The sequence below is a fragment of the Carcharodon carcharias genome, chromosome 13 (genome assembly GCF_017639515.1).
Source record: "Carcharodon carcharias isolate sCarCar2 chromosome 13, sCarCar2.pri, whole genome shotgun sequence".
Classification (NCBI taxonomy): Eukaryota; Metazoa; Chordata; class Chondrichthyes; order Lamniformes; family Lamnidae; genus Carcharodon; species Carcharodon carcharias.
The window spans coordinates 2,519,779-2,542,819 of record NC_054479.1 but is presented as its reverse complement, the minus strand read 5'-3'; the positions used below and the strand labels follow the sequence as shown (position 1 = coordinate 2,542,819).

The 23,041-nt window shown below is 42.3% G+C and overlaps 1 protein-coding gene across 3 annotated transcripts in view; it reads right to left on the bottom strand.

The window, feature by feature from the left end:
* The window catches only part of LOC121285630 (membrane-associated phosphatidylinositol transfer protein 2), a 405,846-nt gene that overhangs the window by 303,478 nt on the left and 79,327 nt on the right, over window positions 1-23,041 (bottom strand). The window lies entirely within an intron of this gene.

Genomic DNA, 23,041 nt, shown 5'->3' with positions numbered 1-23,041 from the left:
CTCCCCACATCCTCCGACTTTGCCCTCCCCAACTCTGACCTAATTGTTTTTAAGAAGCAATTACCTTCAAGTATAAAAGAATTCAATAAAAACATAAAGCTGTCTGAACTTGAGGATTGCTGAAAAGAGACATGCTGAAGCAGCAATGAAGCTTTCTGTAAAACAAAATCATGTGACAGACACACGGTGTGCATAAGTTTCACAGAGACGTAGAAGTCTAACGTTAACAGTCAACCTTATACATTCATTTTGAAGGCCATCCAGTATTTGATGCAGTCTGAGGAGCTGCAATGCTGATACGGTTAGAAATTTTTTTTTCCTCTAGCGATGCTCCTTGTACATAGTGATATTCAGTCTGTACAATAAGATTTAGTGTGCTAACGATTTTTGTTTTCATAAATTGAATGCTACTTGCACCACATGTCTATGCTAGCTATCCATTAAGAGGATATCATAAGTCTGCCTGGATGTGGTCAATAATGAGGTAATCCGCTTTTGTACTAATTTTAGCCTGGAAAAGAAATCCCTCAACACAAAACCTTTTCAACACCTCTCACTACATTTACCACAACTGTAGTTCAACAAACTGTACTCCCACACTAAAAAATATAATTGTTCCACAATGTACTCTTCCTGCAGCTTCTAAATAGGAAGTACTTCTCATGTCATCACGTTAATTTACAATAAACAATTTTAATAATGCAATAGAAGGATATCAATGTACACATTTGCAGAACATTGTTTAAACTGCTGCAATCTAGATTATTTTGATCAGCTGTATGTTTGACACATTCAGGAACCTATCAGCATGCTTAAGAGTTCTTATTTCAGGCGACTGAGAAATTACACCCACCTATACAGCCTGTTTCCCCAGCAAGTGCACACAATGAGGGTCAATTATCTTATTCCAGGCCTCTTAAGCTAGGTATTTCTGATTCACTTTTAAGAATAGTAAGAAATAGTTTTGTTAAATCCAGACAGGGCATGGGAGAGGCTGATGTGCTCTACAAGGCTACTGGTGAATCAATGAACACAAGCACCAGAAGCAGTAGGCCAATCGGCCCATCAAGCCTGCTCTGCCATTCGATAAGATCAAGGCTGATCTGGTTGTGGCCTTAACTCCAGTTTCCTGTCCATCCCCATTACCCTAGATTCCCTTGATCCTTTTCAATGACCCAGCCTCCACTACTCTCTGGGGGAGAGAGCTCCACAGACTAACAACCTCAGAGAAAAACATTCTCCTCATCTCAGTCTTAAATGGGAAACCCTAATTTTTAAACAGTGTCCCTAGTTCTAGACTCCCTCACAAAGGGAAACATTCTCTCAGCATCTATCCTGTCAAGTCCCCTCAGGATCTTATACCTTTCAATAAGGTCACCTCTCATTCTTCTAAACTCTAATGGGCATAGGCCCAACCTGCTCAACCTTTCCTCTTAAGATAATCTTTTCATCCCAGGAACCAGTCAAGTGAACCTTCTCTGAACAGCTTCTAATGTAATTATATCCTTTTTTAGGCCAAAGCTGTAGACAGCACTCCAGATATGGTCTCACTAAGGCCCTGTACGGCTGTAGCAACACTTCCCTACCTTTATACTCGATTCTCCTTGAAATAAATGCCAATGATAAGGGAAAGACTAAGAGGGACAGCTCCCCCTACCCCCTGGCTGTGTAACACAGCGCACAGGGATAGAGATAGGTTAGCCATGCATAGGCAGGAAGCCTGGCTGGTGAGGGCCCAGGGATGTTTTGAACCAGAACAGCTCACCAGGAAAAGTGAAATGAGCCTGCTAAACTGAATAGGGTGACATATTTTTATTATTTTTCTTGTTCTCAAAGAGGGTTCTGTAGTTGGTTGAATAAAGTGAGATTTCTCTTAACTCACTTTGTTCACTAGCAGTCTATAAAATGAAGCAGCTTAAAGATTTGTATCCAACCTCGCCTCACTAAATATTTGAGTCTGCCTTCAAAGGTTATAGGCGATTACACGAGAGCATGTGAAAAAGACAGCATATCAAGTTTGGATCACAAGGGGCCCTCTTGTTCCACCTCTGAACCATACTATTTATTGTATAGTTAGATATTGAGTAATATAGACATTTACATCCTGAACAGATGACTTATGGGAGCGACCACACTATGCACCTAAATAATGTCCACAGCTGCCCCACCTAGAAAAGATGCAGCAAACATCAGAGACAGATAGCACAAAAGCAATTTACAGATGACTACTTTAATTGTGTTATTTGAAGAAACAAAAAGCTATGTTAAGAAAGGAAATGCAGTAGATATTGCTGATGAGTTTTCGCAAAAATGTTTGAAGAGAGGTTTGAGAGCATTGGGTCAGGGAGAGTGTCAGGATTGTTGTTATTTCAAAGGTACATAAATGATTGGCATGGAATCTTGCGGAGACCAGGTCTCGGCCGCTCGCTGGAGAGTCGGCAAGACCCCTGCGTCATTTCTTTTCGAGAAGGTCCGTTGCAGCTTGTGCCGCTCAAGCAGTTAATAGGCCTTTCCATGGGTTTATGGAACCTAGGGGCAGAAATCTTGCCTGTCAAAAACTGCCAGCCAATCAAAGGCTGGCAACTATTTTGTACTCAGCAGCGCCATTGGCAGGGGATGGCTACTGCTAGTATGACACTCAGCCAAGGCCCAGGATAACCACAGACCCAGGCACAATTCAGTGATGGTGGGGTAGGAGGGGGTCACAGGGTCAGGGTCATGGAGTGGCGGGGAATGACTCAATGGTCCCTTTCCTTCTTGATGCCGGATGCCCACCATTGAGTTAATACCAATGGCGGTGGATGAGAACCTTAAGTGGGTATTAGTTGTCTACTTAAGGGCCTCAATTGGCAGTGGGGCCCATGGGCCTTCCCGCCAAGGACTTAATCGGGTGGCGGTGGGAAGATGGTGGGGTTCCCACGTAACGCTGCCACCTGATTAAATGCACCCCTTCACCAAACGTGGCACGGGGCAAGGCACAAAATTCTGCCCCTGGACCTGGTTATTTCTCTTTAGCAAGATTGTTAAGGCCATGGAGAGGGTGCGGAAGAGAATTGCTAAGATGATACAAGAATTTTTATTATGGCACTTGTCGTGACTCACTAAGGATAGTGCGCTGTAAAATCAAGCCCCACTGCTGCCCGAGCCGAGACAAATGCAAAAAGTTCAGTCAAACCAAACTGCCACAATTCTACCTAACTGTTTAATTTAGGCTAGCAGAATATGAGCACCAGGTTTGTAAACTTAAGTAAATAATTGTTTATTAAACAAATTGAATAACCAGTGACAAAAGAAAGAAATATGAACTGCTGACTTTTAACTCTAACTTAAACTCTACCCCTTCCTAACCCCTATACACACACACCCCACATGGATTTTAAGGGTGAGATAAAACAATTCAATAGCACCAATCCAGAGTTTGGGATTAGATGGTTGACTGATTGCTTTTTCCCAAATTCCTTGCAGGCTGTTGTGGCTGACACGAGATGGTCTCTCATTACTTGCAGTCTGTGGTTCTCTGGTTGAAAAACCATGGCTGCAGTTTAAAAGTGATGTTCACTGGAGCAGGAAGAAGAAAATCTACAATGTTGCTATCTCCTGGAAAAGTGTGTACCAGTTGAACAGAATGGTGCTTAACGTCTCTTCTGGTGATTTTTTTCCCCTTTCCCTCCTGGCAGAGGTTTCTCAAAGAAAGCAGGATACAGCGATTTGAGGAATAGCCAGCTAGCTACAGTGGCAGGATTACTGGAGTCTTATAAAACACAGGAGGGAGGGGTTTCAGGTCTTTCCCCTTTTCAGGCTAAGAGCTGATCTACTGCACTATCTTCACACAAAACCTTACCACTTTGTCAGGAGTCAATCAAAACACCGCCGCTAGGTAGTTCCCTCTTAAACCAGGACTCCTTTTCAGCACCATTCTGTCTAACCGGCACACACTTTTCCAGGAGATAGCAACATTGTAGATTTTCTTCCTCCTGCTCCAGTGCACATCTCTTTTAAACTGCAGCGATGGTTTTTAAAGCCACAGTCCAATCTTAAAGCCATATCCAAGAAAAAATAAAAATATGTTCTTTACACACTTTAGAAATTGAAATTCCCCTTCGATATAAAGTAGGTTGAGAGAAGGTCTGATCAATATGTGTAAACTTCACCAAGGTTTAGAAAAGGTAACTAAGGAAAAATAACTTCCACTATTCACTGACTCATTAACTAAAAGGCATAAACTTCAAATCACAAAGGAAAATTGTGATGAACACAATGCTGATCTAGCTCTGATAACCCAATTCTTAAGCCTTGTGACAAACGACGAGTGATCAGATGTCACAACAACTATGGTACAGTAGTTCAGTCCATCAGTGAAACATGTAAAGCTGGCAACATTAAACCAAACATGGAGTTCCACTTGTCAAAGGTCCAGATCCACTAATCACAAGGTTAACACTTGTAAGCACTATCCTTGAATAGGCAAACAATGTTCCAAATTTGAGCTCTGTTTTATGTTCTTCATTGAGAAAAATGGACAGAACTTCAGAACCGAATTCACAAAACACTGCTAAAATTCTTAGAACTAGTATGAAAACACAAAACTCAGTTTATTCAGTTACAGCAAACTGGAGTCCCTGGAGCAACCTGAAAATTCATTTTTGGCAGTTACCAAACAAGCTGCAAATCAGTAAAACAGTAATTCCTGAGATTCACAAACAGGACTGTTCTGTCAGATGTTGCTATGGCAACTCATAGGTCCTAGCCATGCCTGCCTTTTTTGTGGGATTGGTGGAATATTGTTCGCTCCAATCCACAAGTCCCATCCCTCACCTCCTTATCCTGCACGTTGATGACTGTATCAGTGTTGTTTTCCTGCTCTAGCCAGAACTGGAAAATTTCATCAACTTTGCTCCAATTTCCACCCCTCTCCCTTCTTCAAACGATCTATCGTCAACTCTTCACTTCCCTCCCTTGACTTCTCTGTCTCCGTTTCTGGCAATAAGCTTTAAACCGATGCCTCCTGATTCACACGGCTACCCTAATTATTCTTCTTCAAATCCCGCTTTCTGTAAGGGCTCTATTCCATTCTCCCAATTTCTCTCTTTTTTCATCTGTTCTGACAATACCACATTCCATACCATGGCTTCCGATATGCTTTCCTTTTTCCTCAGTTGAGGATTCCCTCCACCTTGGGTGACAGACCCTCACGACTGTGTCCATTTTATTTCCTGCACTTGCTCTCATCCTTTCTCCCTCCTCCCAGATAAGGTTCACAATTTTCACACCACCAGCCTCCAAATTCAACGGATCATCCTCTGCCAATTCCGCCACCTCAAGCGTGATGCTACCACCAAACTCATCTTCCCCTCTCCACTTCCAGCATTTCGAAGGGACTGTTCCCTCCTCGGCACCCTGGTCCACTCCATCATCTGAAAACTACTTGCCTTCCCATACCACCACAAGCGATGCAAAACCATCCCTTTAACTCTTTCCCTTCTCACTGTCCAAACACTCCTTCCAGGTGAAACAGCCACTCACGTGTATTTCTTTCAATTTAAAATGCTGTACTCGCTGCTCACAATGCAGTCCCCTCTACATCATGGAGGCCAAACACAGATTGGGTGACAGCTTTGCTGAAGACCTTTGTTCAGTCTCCAAGTGTGACTCTGAACTCCCAGTCACTTTTAATTTTCATTCCCCACCTTGCTCCCACACTCTGACCTCTCCATCTTCAGCTTCTAACATTGTTCCAATGAAGCTCAAGGATTAGCATCTCATCTTTCCAATGGGCACTTTGCAACTCAACGTTGAGTTCAACCATTTCAGATCATAACCACTCCTCCCAATTTTTTGGACAATGGGCTTTGGTGATGATTCTGCTGTTACCATCTACACCTTCTCTCGACACATCATTTGTTTCTTTACTTGTCTCATTACTACCTGTTTCTACCTTGCACCAATATCCCTTTTGTTGTTTAATCTCTCCTAGCTCCCATTCCATCTCAGACCTTTCCTTTTGTTCTTCCTTCCTCTCCCCTCTTTCCCTGCCTCTGTATTTGCTTAAAGCTTGTTACATGTCAAACTTTACCCAGTTCCGAAGAAAGGTCATCAACCTGAAACATTAACTCTGTTGCTCTCTTCACAGATGCTGCATGATCTCCTAAGTCCAGCATTTTCTGTTTTGACTTCAGTCAGACTATATATTATCTCAAGAGTGGCAATTGTAGGCTTTTTGCGGTAATATGTACTGTGGATAATCTACAGGTGGGGAATCCTTTACTACTACAAAAACTGTAGCTGAAGGTTAGAATCACATTTAGTTACATTGGTGTAATGGTATAAAGAGGTGCTCTCCAAGCAGCATTTCAGCTTTTTAGCTTAGCGCATGGGCATCATTTTGAAATTGGATGGCAAAAGACCAACTTAAAGACAAGCACATCAAACAAGATAAAAATATATTTTCATTACATTACTTTCCCCAGAGGAAAATGGGTATCTCTTACACAGCATTTGCAAGCATCTATGCTATGAGCAGAAATCAGCAGAGCCTGGGAAACACACCCAGGCAAATTCAGTTTAGGCTGGATCTCAACCCTAGCACTCTGAAGACTGAAAGTCCATTATAGCTATTGGGCGCTCTTAATGACAGCTTACAGGGAAGCTAGGGAAGAAAAAGAGGAAGGATAGAAAACATCAGTGCTTTATAAATTGTATTTAATAAAGAATTAAAAATACAATCTAAGATTTTGCAAATACAAGACTCGGTCAGCAGGAAGTATGGTGTGAAAGTGCACTCATTGCGCAGCATTCCACAATACACATCTGAAGAGGGCCAGATATATGCCTGGATCCTGGTTCCAGTGTGGTCACTTCAGTTGGCCCCAGCAGTTATGGGCTAGTGAAGAAGGGGAAAAGACAATCAGAATTCTTGCTCCTCATCTCCAGCCAGGAGCATAGTGAAACTCAAATGTGTATATGTTGGGTCAAGAGAAGAACTAGTTCAACTCTGAAGCCCTTTATCGTTGAAGAGCTCATCATTCACTATTCAAACTCCAACTTGAAGAATGGTGACTTCAATGAGCGACTAGAATATTGCTGATACCCAAAACATCTACACTGAAAGCTTGCACACTGCAATGTGTTAGATGTTCAAACATGCTGGTGTCATTAATGCAAAAATGCTAGTCTCATTAATAATAACCATGACATTAATCCTGAGCCTTACTGTGTTGTCGTAAAAGCCCATCTGGTTCACTAATACCCATCGGGGGAGGAAATCTGTTATCCTTACCTATGCAGCCTTGCCTACACGTGACTCCAGCCTCACAATGTGATTGATTCTGAAAAGGCCAGGGGGATAGGCAATAAACGCTGGCCTTGGCAGCGAAACTCACATCCCGAGAACAAATATAACAAAAAGAACTTGAGTCTACAGGTTGGTGAACAAGCTTTATATTTTGCTTTTGAATCAGAAGACAGTGCCTGGTCCGGACTCAACGTGCATAAAATCTTAGGGGATCAACTGGTATATATTTAACATCCAAAAATTCCCTTCAGCTCAGTAGTAAAAAATATCAAGCTGAAGTCAAGGTTTGAAAGGAACAACAGTTTTGAAGTAAAAAGAGTAAACTTCCTTCACCAGCCACATCCCTTACCCCTTCCAAACCTTCTCCCATGTGCATTCACTTCTGGAATATTAACTCCTTTCATCCACCTCTCAGCCAGTTACAACAACATTTTCAATGGGTCACCTGCCTTGCCTTTGACCCTTTATTAACCCAAATACTTCTGCAGCTGTCATCTGCACAACCACTTCTTTTCCTCCATCTTTCATGCCCCTGTTCCCAGTAAACCCCTTACTCTCTCCCAGCCAGGTATTACTCCTACTTTCACTCCTTGGTCACATCTCATTGCAGTTTGTTTGAGCTTGCTTTTTCCTTAACTTTGTTCTTGACACTCGGGTAATGTCGGAAAAGTTGCATCTGCTGAAGATCACTAGCTGTATGAGATAGTGAATCACCACAATCCATGTAGTGATTCCACAAGACCAATGACAATGAAGTAATGGTGACCCACAAGTCAGCAGAGGGAAACATGGACATGATGGTGTATCAAAATAGTTTAGCTGATTCTGCTCTTCCCAACACTCAACCCAATGGATTTAATAGAAACAGTTACAGCACATAAGGAGGCTACTCAGTCTGTCATTTTTAAAAATGTATTCCTTCATGGGCTGTGGGTATCGCTGGTAAGGCCAGCATTTGTTCCCGTCCCTAATTGCCCTTGAATTGAGTGGCTTACTAGGCATTTCAGAGAGCAGATAAAAGACAACCACATTAGTGTGCGCGTGGAATCATATGTAGGCCAGGCTTGGTAAGGATGGATGATTTCCTTCCCTGATGGATACTAGTGATTCAGATGTGTTTTTATGACAATTGTTGATAGTTCCATGGTCACCATTAATGAGATTAGCTTTATATTCCAGATTTATTAACGGGATTTGAACCCACTGCCCCCATAGCCCTGCAAATTTTGTTCTTCAGATAATTATCCAAATTCCTTTTGAATGTCACAATTGAATCTACCCCCACCACACTCTCAGGCCAGGGCATTCTAGATCCTAACCATTCGTTCTGTAAAAAAGTTTTTCCTCATGTTGCCTCTGGTTCTTTTGCCAACCACCTTAAATTGGTGTCCTCTTGTCCTTGACTTGTCTGTCTGCGGGACAGTTTCTCTCTATCTACTTTGTGCAATGCCCTCATAATGCTAAACACCTCTATCTAATTCCTTCTCAACCCTCTCTTTTCTTAGAAGAACAATCCCAGCTTCGTCAATCTCCAATTTGACTTAGAAACATCCAGGAAATCACATGCTTAGTGGATTTTTATACAGCAGGTGCACAGCTATATATAATGTCAGGTCATCGCATTTTTAAAATTCATTCATAGGATGTGGGCGTCGCTGGATAGGTCAGCATTTATTGCATTTAACGCAGGAGTGCCTTTAGTCACAATCCCAGGAGAACAGAGATGGGGGCCATGTCTGTTTTTAAAAAAAGATCTTATTTTTTCACATACAATCTGGGAAGCAAGTAATGACACAATAAAAGTTGGATTGGATTGACTAATTTACTTCCTGATTAATTGGTCTTTTCTGATATTTTTACTCTCCAAATATAGATGGCTCTGGTTTGAGCAAACAACTCGAAATTAGTTCCCACAAACAGCAACGTGTTAAGAACAGATAATCTGTTTTTCTTTGATGTTGTTTGGGGATAAAGGTTGGCCAGGACACCGGGATAACTCCCATGCTCTTCTTCAAAATAGTGCCATGGGGTCTTTTACATCCATCCAAACTGGCAGATGGGGCCTCGGTTTAATGCCTCATCCAAAAGACAGTGCAGCACTCCCCCAGTACTGCACTGGAGTAATTTTGTGCTCAAGCCCTGAAGTGGAATTTGAACCAGGAACCTTGTGATTCAGAGGCAAGAGTACTACCAACTGAGCCATGACTGAATTTTCCATGGCAGTCGAAGCTAGCTGATGCATGGAGGGGAATCCCAGCAGCAGACCATTGGTTAAGCGTCCAACATTATTTAAAACCCACCACCACCAACATACTGAATAGCCAACATACCGAGACGGCCACAGCTGCAGCGGTTAAGCCGCCTATAGAGATCTCCCATTTAAGACAGAGATGAGGAGGAATTTCTTCTCTCTAAGGGTCGTTAGTCTTCGAAATTCTCTTCCACAGCAAAGCAGTGGAGGCTGGATCATTGAATATATTCAAGGTTGAGTTAGATTTTTGATCTACAAGGAAATCAAGGGTTATGGCAAGTCAGGCAGGAAAGGAGTTAAGGCCACAACCAGATCAGTCATGATCTTATTGAATGGCTGAGTAGGCTTAACGGGCCAAAGGACCACTTTCCCATGATCTTATGTTTCCCCCGCCTCAACGGTAATCATGCAGCTTTTTATTTTTAAAGTGATTAAAAAATCTTCAGAGGGCACCTCTATCTTGAGTGGATATTTACTGAACAAACATCTGCCACAATTAAGTCACCAAGTTAAAAAAAAACCCGCACAGTTTTCATCATACCAATTTTATCTATAAAACCACAAACAGGTTAAAAGTTCACAGCCACATGCTGTCGGAATGTGAACATGGAGATCAAATGCCCGATTGTTTATTACCCCTTTTTAATTTACTAATCAAAAATGCATTAACTCCACCTGGATTTTCAGTTCGATACATGTGGCTAACTTTGCTGGTATCCTCTGTCACTCAACGAGCTAGACAGTCTGTTTCATTTTTTTATTTTATTCATCCATTCAGGGGACGTGGGCTTCGCTGGCTGGGCCAGCATTTATTGCCCATCCCATCAAGAAGGTGGTGGTGAGCTGCCTTCTTGAACTGCTGCAGTCCATGTGGCGTAGGTACACCCACAGTGCTGTTAGGAAGGGAGTTCCAGGATTTTGACCATGCGACAGTGAAGGAATGGAGATATATTTCCAAGTAATGATGGTGAGTGACTTGGAGGGGAACTTCCAGGTGGTGGTGTTCCCATCTATCTGCTGCCCTTGTCCTTCTAGATGGTAGTGGTCGTGGGTTTGGAAGATGCTGTCTAAAGAACCTTGGTGAGTTTCTGCAGTGCATCTTGCAGATGATACTCACTGCTGCTACTGTGCGTCGGTGTGGAGGGAGTGAATGTCTGTGGTACCAATCAAGTGGGCTCCTCTCTCCTGGATGGGGTCAAGCTTCTTGAGCGTTGTTGGAACTGCACTCATCCAGACAAGTGGGGAGCATTCTATTCCTGACTTGTGCCTTGTAGATGATGGACAGTCTTTGGGAAGTCAGCAGATGAGTTATTCATGAGTTATTAGCCTCTGACCTGCTCTTGTAGCCACAGTATTTATATGGCTAGCCCAGTTCAGCTTCTGGTCAATGGTAACCCCCAAAAGATGTTGATAGTGGGGGATTCGTTGATGGTAATACCATTGAACGTCAAAGGGTGATGGTTAGATTCTCTCATGTTAGAGATGATCATTGCCTGACACTTGTGTGGCATGAATGTCATTTGCCACTTGCCAGCCCAAGCCTGGATATTGTCCAGGTCTTGCTGCATTTGGACATGGACTGCTTCAGTATCTAAGGAGTTGCAAATGGTGCTGAACATTGTGCAATCATCAGCGAACATCCCCACTTCTGACCTTATGATGGAAGAAAGGTCATTGATGAAGCAGCTGAAGGCAGATGGGCCTAGGACACTACCCTGAGGAACTCCTGCAGTAACGACTGGAGTTGAGATGACTGACCTCCAACAACCACAACCATCTTCCTTTGTGCAAGGTATAACTCCAAATAGTGGAGTGTTTTCTCCCCAATTCCCATTGACTCCAGTTTTGCTAGGGCTCCAAGGGCACAATTATCAGCATCACTGTTGCTTCGTAATGTCCCTTTGTGTCCTGCTCCAGGATTAGTGACTAAGCTTCCATTGGAGGATCCTGGCGTAATTTAAGAACACCAGAAAGTTAAAAACAAAAAAACTGCGGATGCTGGAAATGCAAAACAAAAACAGAATTACCTGGAAAAACTCAGCAGGTCTGGCAGCATCGGCGGAGAAGAAAAGAGTTGACGTTTCGAGTCCTCATGACCCTTCGACAGAACTGTTCTGTCGAAGGGTCATGAGGACTCGAAACGTCAACTCTTTTCTTTCTCTGCCGATGCTGCCAGACCTGCTGAGTTTTACCAGAAAGTTAAATGTAGTTCTGAAGAATTGAATCCACAGAAGAAGGAAGCTGGAAAATGTATGTTAGGACTCAGTCAAACAGTGTGAATCACAGTGCTCTCTGCAATGGGAATTAGTTCAAGCTTCCAGTGAACATTCACGCCTATTAACAATGGGGTGACCTGTTCATTTGAGTCCAGTGTAGGGGGTGTGTGTGTGTGTGTGTGTGTGTGTGTGTGCTCAGAATGCAGGGAAAGAAGAGATATACTATTCAGCATGATGGACAAATCTCATTTTACTTGAACTTAACCCTCCTCTCTGAAAATTAAAACAAATAAACCATTCCACACTCTTCTGCCTTATTTGGCTAACTTTTATTGATCAGCTCTTTGGTTCAGCCCTCAGCTTAGGCTGTGGAAGTTTTGCCTTGCCAGGTGTGCCTTCTTCCTGGCACTAAAAGAGCTCCAAAATGGAGATTTGATTGCAAGTTCACTCTTTACATTCACTTGCTGTTTATAAAACAAAACAGCTTCTTGTTCTTATCTTTGTTCTTATCAACTGGATGTTGTTTACTAAAGTGTTTTCAATCCACCTCCTGAAAGACTGGACAAGTACAAGCAAAGACTATATGCAAAAGACATGGAGTTGAATTTTAGTTCCAGCGACCTGATCCTGAAGTTGGGCTGACTTCTGGGTTGGGAACCCAGGGGTGGCCATGGCAAGACCCCGGAGAAGATTTTCAAGAAGCCAGTCAGTTAAGAGGTCCTATTGAACTCAGGACAGCGGATGAACTCCGCAGTTGAGGGGGCCAATGGGAGTGCCTGAGGCTCTGGGCACTCAAAGAGGTGGGAATTGCCACTAAATGTGGAAGAACAAGAGGGCTCCCCAAAATGGTGGTACTCACTGAAGAAAAAAAATAATGCAAAACATGTGCCCAGGGCATCATAATGGAGGGGGAACCCCTCCACGGTGGGCCTGTGGCTGTGACCCTCACAACCCAATGGATCCATGCTGTGTTTTTTATTCATTCATTCATTCACGGGATGTGGACTTCGCTGGCTAGGCCAGCATTTATTGCCCATCCATACTTACCCTTGAGAAGGTGGTGGTGAGCTGCCTTGTGGAACTATATGTACTATAGGTACACTCAGTGCTGTTAGGAAGGGAGTTCCAGGATTTTGACCCAGCAACAGTAAAGGAATGATGATATATTTCCAAGTGAGCTTGGTGAGTGGCTTGGAGGGGAACTTCCAGATGGTGGTGTTCCCATCTATCTGCTGCCCTCGTCCTTCTAGATGATAATGGTCGTGGGTTTGGAAGGTGCTGCCAAAGGAGCCTTGGTGAATTCCTGCAGTGCATCTTGTAGGTACTGCTGTGCGTTGGTGGAGGGAATGAATGTTTGTGGATGTGGTGCCAATCAAGTGGGCTTTGTCCTGGACAGTGTCAAGCTTCTTGAATGTTGTGGGAGCTGCACTCATCCAGGTAAATGGGGAGTATTCCATCACACTCTTGACTTGTGCCTTATAGATGGTGGAGAGGCTTTTGGGAGTCAGCTGGTGAGTTACTCGTTGCACGATTCCAAGCCTCTGACCTGCTCTTGTAGCCACAGTATTTATATGGCTAGTCCATTTCAGTTTCTGGTCAATGGAAACCCCCAGGATGTTGATAGTGGGGGTTTCAGTGATGGTAATGCCATTTAACATCAAGGGGTGATGGTTGGATTCTCTATTGTTGGAGATGGTCATTGTCTGACACGTGTGTGGCGCAAAAATTACTTACCACTTGTCAGCTCAAGCCTGGATATAGTCCAGGTCTTGCTGCATTTGGACATGGACTGCTTCAGTATCTGAGACGTTGCAAATGGTGAACATTGTATAATCAGCGAACGTTCCCACTTCTGACCTTATGATGGAAGGAAGATCATTGATGAAGCAGCTGAAGATGGTTGGGCCAAGGACACTACCCTGAGGAACTCCTGCAGTGATGTCCTAGATCTGAGTGACTGACCTCCAACAACCACAACCATCTTCCTTTGTGCTAGGTATGACTCCAACCAGTGGAGAGTTTTCGCGATTCCCATTGACTCCACAGTTTTGCTAGGGCTCCTTGATGCCACACTCGGTCAAATGCTACCTTAGTGCCAAGGGTAGTCACACTCACCTCACCTCAGGAGTTCAGCTCTTCTGTCCATGTTTGAACCAAGGCAGTAATGGCTGGTGGAGCCCAAACTGGGCATCAGTGAGCAGGTTATTGCTAAGGGAATGTCGCTTTATAGCACTGTTGATGACCCCTTCCATTACTTTACTGATGACCAAGAGTAGACTGATGGGGCTGTAATTGGCCGGGTTGGGTTTATCCTGCTTTTTGTGTACAGGACATACCTGGGCAATTTTCCACATAGCTGGGTAGATGCCAGTGTTGTAGCTGTACTGGAACAGCTTGGCTGGGGTGCAGCAAGTTCTAGAGCACAAGTCTTCAGTACTATTGATGGAATATTGTCAGGGCCCATGGCCTTTGCAGTATCCAGTGCCTTCAACCACTTCTTGATACTACATGGTGAATGAATTGGCTGAAGACTGGCATCTGTGATGCTGGGGACCTCCGGAGGAGACTGAGATGGATCATCCACTCAGCACTTCTGGTTGAAGACTGCAACAAGTGTTCAGCCTTATCTTTTGCACTGATGTGCTGGGCTCCTCCTCCAATGAGTTGTTTAATTGTCCACCACCATTCACCACTGGATGTGGCAGGATTGCACAGCTTAGATCTGATCCATTGGTTGTGGGATCACTTAACTCTGTTTGGCACACATGTAGTCCTGTGTTATAGCTTCACCAGGTTGACACCTTGTCTTTAGGTATGCCTGGTGCTGCTCCTGGCATGCCCTCCTGCACTCTTCATTGAACCAGGGTTGATCCCCTAGCTTGATGGTAATGGTAGAGTGAGGGATATGCCGGGCCATGAGGTTACAGATTGTGTTCGAGTACAATTCTGTTGCTGATGGCCCACAGTCTCATGGATGCCCAGTCTTGAATTGCTAGATCTGATCGAAATCTATCCCATGTATCACGATAGTAGTGCCACACAACACGATGGAGGGTATCCTCAATATGAAGGCAGGACTCATCTGCATGACGAGTGTGTACAGAGGTCACTCCTACCAATACGGTCATGGACAGATGCATCTGTGGCAGGCAGGTTGGTGAGGATGAGGTCAACATGAGGATTTAGCCCAATGAACAAACAGTTGAGAACAGGTGACATTTGCCATAGGCAAATCTTAATGGAGGGAGGCTGCCATGGGAAGACTGGAACAAAATTTAATCCTGCGATTATGTCAAGATGCACCTCTCCACCACCACCACCACCCAGGTCAGCACACCTGTCTCCAAACCCACCTCCATCTCGGATAAAAATTCAGCCCATGTTATCTAGTTAGATCACAAGCAAGCCCTTTATCACAAACCAAGTTACATTACTGTATTAGATTTTGGACAAAACAGAAACACTCCTGAACAGAAGACATGGAAACTACTTTGAGAACTGCTGAACTTGACAACATTCAAGGTAGACCTAAAATTTGTAACACCAGCTATTAGTTAGGGTTCTTTTGTGGGTTCACAGTACTTATTGTGAAACACAGATCTATGCTGCAAAATAACAACCCAATGGACAAACAGTTGAGAACAGGTGACATTTGCCACAGGCAAATTTTAATGAGGAAAGGTTGCCATGGGAGGATTGGAACAGAATTTAATCCTGCTATTCTTAAATTAAATGTGGCTCCCATCAACGCCCCTCCTTATAATTACATCTACCAAGCAACCATCTTTTAAACATTAGTTAAACATCTTTGTTAAAATTTGAAAAGTTGATGTGCTAATCCAGCTAGATCACTAAATATCTGATCTCTCTATTTATTTAGTTACTTCCTTAAATACATTCAATTGTCTTGTTTTTATGCACCTCTTCTACTACTGCAACTCGGGCCTAACCATTGCAATATGACTTCTTCACTTTTGTACCCTATGCTCCTATTCATGAAACCCAAATGTCATTGCCATTTTTACGGTTTTACCTGCCTTTAACTTTTTTATGGCTTTATCATTGGCCTCTTACCAGCCAACACATCTGCCATTTTGGAATCAGAATCATGGAGGGTGGAATTCAAGAGAAGGCCATTGATGAAAGAGAATCTGAAGGTGACAGAAACATGCATGAGGGCATGAGGGTTTCTGCTGTGGCAAGGTGGGGGGAAGAAAGGAGGAACAAAGGCAAGAAACATGACAATTTCACAAATGAGCAGGTTTGGTGCAAGATAGAACATTAGGACGTTAAGATTAGTTCTGGGTTGGGCAGCTCCTCTGGTTCAGCCTCAGTGACCAGCCAGCTAGGGTAATGGAGTCAGTGGCAAGGGGCTGGAATATGAGGTTGAAGGTTGGTTAAAATGGCAAGACTTTAGGGCAGAGAGGTTAAAACAGAGTGAAGCTTGACAGAGTGAGGGAGTTCGATGATGAGGGGAAGGAAGTGTTCGTTTCTTTTTCTACCTTTTTCAATCTCCAGTATTTGGTTCTTATTTTGGTATACAGGAAGAAGCTAACTGACAAATAGCTGGTAAGTTATTCTACTTATACTAAAAAGTTTGTAAAGTTAAGGTATGTCAGTGCAGCTCGGCCAAGTGGAACATGCATCCTGTCACATGTAGAAAGTCATGGATGCACCATGTGTCTAAGACAAACACACCTGCAGGAAGTGTCACCAGCTGTAGAAGTTTGAACTCTGGGTTTCAGAACTTGGAACAGCAGCTGGAGTCACTGTGGTGCATCAGCGAGGTGATGGTCACGCCGCAGGTTAGGAGCATAGAGGCAGAGGGGGAATGGGTGACTGCCAGGCAGTCTAGAAGAGCCAGGCAGGCAATGCAGGAGTCCCCTGAGTCGATCTCGGTCACAAACCAGTTTTTAAATTTGGGTACTGTTAAGGGCAATGGTTCCTCAGAGGAATGAAGCAAAAGCCAAGTTCCTGACACCACAGGTGGCTCAGCTGCACAGGAGGCGAGAAAGAAGACTGGAAGAGCAAAAGTGACAAGGGATTCGTTGGTTCGGGGAATAGACAGGCGTTTCTGCAGCCATTGATGTGACTCCAGGATGCTGTGTTGCCTCCCTGGTACCATGGTCAAGGATGTCACAGACCAGCTACAGGACATTCTTCTGGGGAAGGGAGAACAGCCAGGGCTCATGGTCCACATTGGTACCAACGACAAAGGCAGGAAGAGGGACGAGGTCTTGCAAGCAAATTTTAGGGGGTTAGGAAAGAAATTAAAAAGGAGGATCTCAAAAGCAGTAATCCCAGGATTATTCCCAATGCCACATGCTAGTGAGCATAGGATTAGGAGGATTCAGCATTCAAACACATGGCTGGAGAATTGGTGTAGGAGGGAAGGCATCAAATTTCTGAGGCACTGGGACTGGTTTTTGGGTGGGTGGGACCTGTCCAAGATAGACAGGCTGCACCTTAACAGGACTGGGACCAACATCCTCACAGGGAGATTTGCTAGTTCTGTTGGGAAGGGTTTAAACTAGATTGCCAGGGGGATGGCGACCTGAAAGGGAGCTCTGATTGGAGGGAAGCAAAAGTGGTAACAAGTAGTAGAAAACTGGTAAGGAAAATTAGAAGGCAGAAGAAGTGAAGACAAGCGTTAAATAGGATCAGAATACGGAATAATAATATTAAAAGGATCAGGTTAAAGACACGTTACCTGAATGCATGCAGAATTCATAACAAGGTGGATGATTTGAAGACACAAATAGAGATAAATGGATATGATTTAATTGTGTTATGAGGCGTGGTTACGTGATGGCCAAGGCTGGGAACTGAATATTTAAAGATATTCATCATTTAGGAAGGATAAGCAAAAAGGAAAATGAGGCGGGGTGGCGCTGTTAATAAGGGATGAGATCAGTACATTTGTGACAGAGGATCTTAGATCAAAGGATCAAGATGTAGAATCAGTTTGGGTGGAACTAAGAAAGAGCAAGGGGCAGCAAACACTAATGGGAGCTGTTTACAGGCCACCAAAAACTGTAGTGACAACGTTGGGCACAGTATAAATCAGGGAATTAGAGCTGCAGGTAACATGGGAAATATGGTAATAATGGGCAACTTCGATTTACATGTAGACTAGATAAACCTAATTAGCAATAATGCTGTGGAGGGTTAATTCCTTCAGTGTGTACGAGATGGGTTTCTGGAGCAGTATGTTGAAGAATCAATGAGGGATTGGGTTATTTTAGATTAGTAATACGTAATGATAAAGGGTTAATTAACAACCTTGCTGTAAAGAAGCTCTTTAGGAAATAGTGACCATAATATAATAGAATTTTACATTAAATTTGAAAGTGATATAGTTCATTCTGATACTCGGGTCTTAAATCTGAACAAGGGAAACTATGAATGTATGAGGGGCAAGTTGGTTCTGATGGATTGGGAAGATGCATTAAAAGATTTGATGGTAGGCAGGCAAATGACTAGTATCTAAAGAAGTATTACATGGTCTACAACAAATACACATTCCTCTAAGATACAAAAATCCAACAGGGAGGGTGAACCAATCGTGGCTAACAAAAGAAGTTAAAAATTGCATTAGATCAAAGGAAGTGGCTGATAAGGTTGCCAGAAAAAATGGTAAGCCCAAGGATTGGGAGCAATCTGGAATCAAGAAAGGGGGACTAAGAAACTAATAAAGGAACGGAAAAGAGAATATGAATGCAAGCTAGCAAGAAACAAAGACAGACTGTAAAAGACTAGCAAGGACAAATGTTGGTCCATTACAGGCGGAGATGGGGAATTTATAACGGTGAATAAGCAAACAGCAGAGAAGCTAAACAATTATTTTGTGTCTGTCTTCACAGAGGAAGATACAAAAATCTCCCAGAAATACTAGGGACTTGTGAAAATGAGGAACTGAAAGAAATTAGTATTAATAAAGTGGTAGTACTCAAAAATTAATTGGATTAAAGACTGATAAATCCCCTGGACCTGATGAACTACCTCCCAGAATATTGAAGGAGGTGGCTATATAGATTGTGGATGCATTGATGGTCTTCTTTCAAAATTCTATAGATACTGGAAAGGTTCCTGTGGACTGGAAAATAGGGAGGAAGATAGAAAATGAAGAACTACAGACCTGTTAGTTTGATGTCAATAGTAGGGAAAAAGTTAGAATCTATTATAAATGATGTGATAACATTTTCTAATGTCCAGTTATGATTGGGAAGAGTCAACATGATTTATGAAATGGAAATCATGTTTGACAAACCTGTTGGAGTTTTTTGAGGATGTTACTTGTAGCATAGATAAAGGAGAACCAGTGGATGTAGTATAGTGTAGGTGCAGCAAGCAATTAGGAATGCAAATGGTATGTTGGCCTTCATCGCAAGGGAATTTGAGTACAGGAATAAAGATGTCGTGCTACAATTGTATAGCGCCATGGTGAGACCGCACCTGGAGCAGTGTGTACGGTTTTGGTTTCCTCACCTAATGAAGCATATACTTGCTATGGAGGGAGTGCAACAGAGGATCACCAGACTAATCCTTAGGATGGCAGGATTGCCTTATGAGAAGAGATTGAGGAAACTGGGCCTGCATTCCCTAGAGATTTAAAGAATAAAAGGTGATCTCATTGAAACTTACAAAATTCTTACAGGGCGTGACAAGGCAGATGTAGATAGGATGTTACCCCTAGCTGGTGAGTCTAGAACCAGGGGACACTGTTTCAGAATAAGGGGTGGGCTATTTAATATTGAGATGAGGAGGAATTTCTTCACTCAGAGGGCGGTGAATCTTTGGAATTCTCTATCCCAGATTGGAAGCCCAATCATTGAGCATGTTCAAAACAAAAATTGGTAGATTTCTGGGTACTGATGACATCAAGGGACATTCAGATAGTGGGGAAAAACGGTGTAGAGGTTGACAATCAGCCGTGATCTGTTTGAATGGCAGAGCAGACTCCACGGGCCAAACGGCCTACTCCTATGTTCCTACAAAGGCATTAGTCTTACCAATGTTTTTCACACCACTTTACTGTCAGATGAGCAGATTGAGAGCAGTGTCATTCTGGGATTGGGGAGATTGGCTCTCACCAGTGTACACATGGAAGCTGACCATGCCTCTCAGTCACATTAATAAGTAGCAACATAGACCAGCAGCTGAGAAAGTTCTGTATTTCTTTAGTGTGATGTCCCATTAAGACCAAAGTGGGGTAGGGAGGTACTCTGAAAGATGGTTAATTTCTACTCTATTATGACATCATTAGGCTCATTAAGAAATGCCCATGTGACCTGGGTTGCCATAGAGATGATAAGTTTAGAAGCAAAGGTACATGGAAACCTAATTGCAGTGGGAGGGGTCAGCTTATTTTCTGTTCAGCAGTTCAAAAGACTGGGAATTAGTGCAAGGAGGAAACAAATAAGGCTGTCTCCAAATGAGAAAGTTTTGTGTTTCGCAGTCTTCAAATAGATCCTGGTATTGAAGCAGAACTCAGACTAGAGCAGAGGCTGTGTTATTCTGTATGTTATATAGCTGGAAAGGACAGAACACTGAAGACAGGAAGAACAAAGATTTTGGATTGGACAATACCCATTGTTGCTGTTGAAGTGGTGCCTGAGCCCACAAGACCATTTAAAGGAGTCAGACAAAGGAGTCTCTTGGGATTCTGTATCATCAGAGCTGTCATGACATGAGTGAGAAAGGGTTCGTAGACTTGCATCCTTGTCAGTGGTAACCATGTCCAGGAACTTTAAATGGAATACAGTTGCTGGAAAATGCGACTCAAGGGCTGATGGGAAGTGAGGAATCCTGCAAAACGAAAGTCGAGTTGGAAAAACTGAGATTGTACATGGTCCCACATTTGTGGGGGGAAAAAATGAGCGCGCTGATAACTATGTGAGGTGTATCTTTGTTGAATTGACTATTTAAAGCAAAGTTTACCTTTTTATTTGAAATATCTTTCACTGGTTAATTAATGTTTGAGTTATGTTGAGTTTAGTTGGTTTGTAACAGTAAAAGTTTTAAAAAGTTAAATATTCTTTCTGGCATGGTGGGAAAGGAAATCCTTTCCTTTTAAGAAGTTATCAGTTTCTACCTGGATCATAAGAAAATTCATAATTTAATGCTTTAATATGAAAGTACACTCATATCCATGATTTAAACTCAGCCACAAGCAGTTTGGAGACAGGTTTGCTTTACCTATGTTCATCATTGACAACAGTATGGGAAAATGTAAATGTAAAAATTGTAGCAATGTCCTCTTCACCAAAATCATTCCATAAACAACAGCTTATTTTACAATTTCAATGTCATTACTTCTCCTTTATGTATCTTATTAGTTTCTACTTATAAATTAAGCTGCATTTCGTATGTGCCTTGCTGTCCTTGAACACCATAAAGGATATGAATACATCTATCCACTTTCCTGATTCCTAAGCACACACTAAGAATTTCCTCTTTGACTTTTCTTTCTGACCTCTATTCTCTAGTAAAATGACAAAGGAGTTTGATAGGACGGATGGAAAGAGACTGTTTCCTGTGGTGGGGGATTCTAGAAGAAGGGGGCACAATATTAAAATTAGAGCTAGGCTATTTAGGAGTAAAATTAGCAAGCACTTTTCACACAAGAGTTGTAGGAATCTGGAACTTTCTCCCTCAAAAGACTCAATGCTGGGGTCAATTTAAACTTTCAAGACTGAAAGAGATAGATTTTGCCAACATTTGTCAACTGGCCTGTTTCTATGCTGTATTTCTCTATGTATTTTTTTAATGAGAGGGTATTAAGGGACATGGAGCTAAGGCAAATAAATGGAGTTCAGGTACAAATCGGCCATGGTCTAACTGAATTTGGATCTGGCTCCAGGGACTGAATGGCCTCCTGTTGACTCTGTTCTGCGTAATTTGCTTGCACATTTTTTCAAATAGTTTAAGTTTCTCTCTGTAAAAAATATTTGTGGGTATCAGTTGTTATTGCATAATATATGTGCATTTATCAGGGGTTTATTGCAAATTGCATATAAACTGTTAAATTAGAATTTTTGCTTGAAAGGTGCTCTCAGTGCAATAAATTTTGGAGGGATTTAAGTGCATTGTTTGCTTCCTTTTGTACATAGAAACAATAACATTTATAGCATTCGACCCATCATGTCACCATGAATAATTACAGATAGAGCAATCCTAAAGTTTAGCAGCCACTATGGTCCACAAGGATCCCTTCCTAAGCTGTGTTATACTAATCCTTCTAAAATTCTACTACAGGATTTTGTGAAATCATTTAAATACCACAAATGGGATTCACAATTGTTTAAGGAACTTGTAAATATTGGCAGTAGAGATTTTGAACAACACATTCTCCACAGTATGCAGGCAATAGATTTTATTTCATATTGAATACTTTTTTTAAAAAAAAGGAAATGTGGTTTCTGGCTCTATAGAAAATCTATAACAATAATTACTCCCTTTGCACAAGTATGTAGAACTTAACAAGATCTCTCTCCATTGTACATCACTAACACATCTTTAAAGCCTATGTTGCTATAAATTCAAACTTCATTATGCAGCACCATCATACATCACCCTTTCATCAACAACTTACCAACCAGCTACTGGTCGATAAGAGACACAAACAAACCACAAATTCAGCAAGCAGATAAGATCTGTAAAAAAACGTTTATACGCATTTCCTTTGCAGCTATGAAAAGAACAGCAAATGGCTACCTGCTGTGCTGTAAAATTCTATGATTCTATAGCTGAAATATAACTCACTCAAAAAATATTTTACTCAAACCTCCTAGCATTACAGGACTAATTCTGAAAACATCTTCATTTAAGATAGGTAGTACCCGACAAACACTAAAAGAAACCCTTGTACTGCTGCATGCATTTTAAGATGATTATTAATATCACTCATATTCTCAACACTGAGTTTGTCTTAAGCAACATCTCAAAGTAAACAATGATTTCATTTTGAAAAGTAAACTCCCATCAAAAAGCAAACTAATCAAAAACTTAAGCAATAGGAGAACAAGCTAAGTAATACATGCCACTGTACTAGATTTGATCCCTGGTCTGACTTGTGTTAGGTAACCTGAGCTAGGCCTGCAATGAAACACACTTCAGTCTGAACTGAGATGCTCCTAGGTGAACAGATGTGAGCCTAAAGCCTGCAGTCCAGGGAGTATTCAGGCTGACAATATGCAAGTAGGCTGACAAGCAGGAAGAATGGGTAGGCAGGCGAGAGAACAGATATACAGCAATGGAGAGAAGAGAACAGAGAAAGGATCA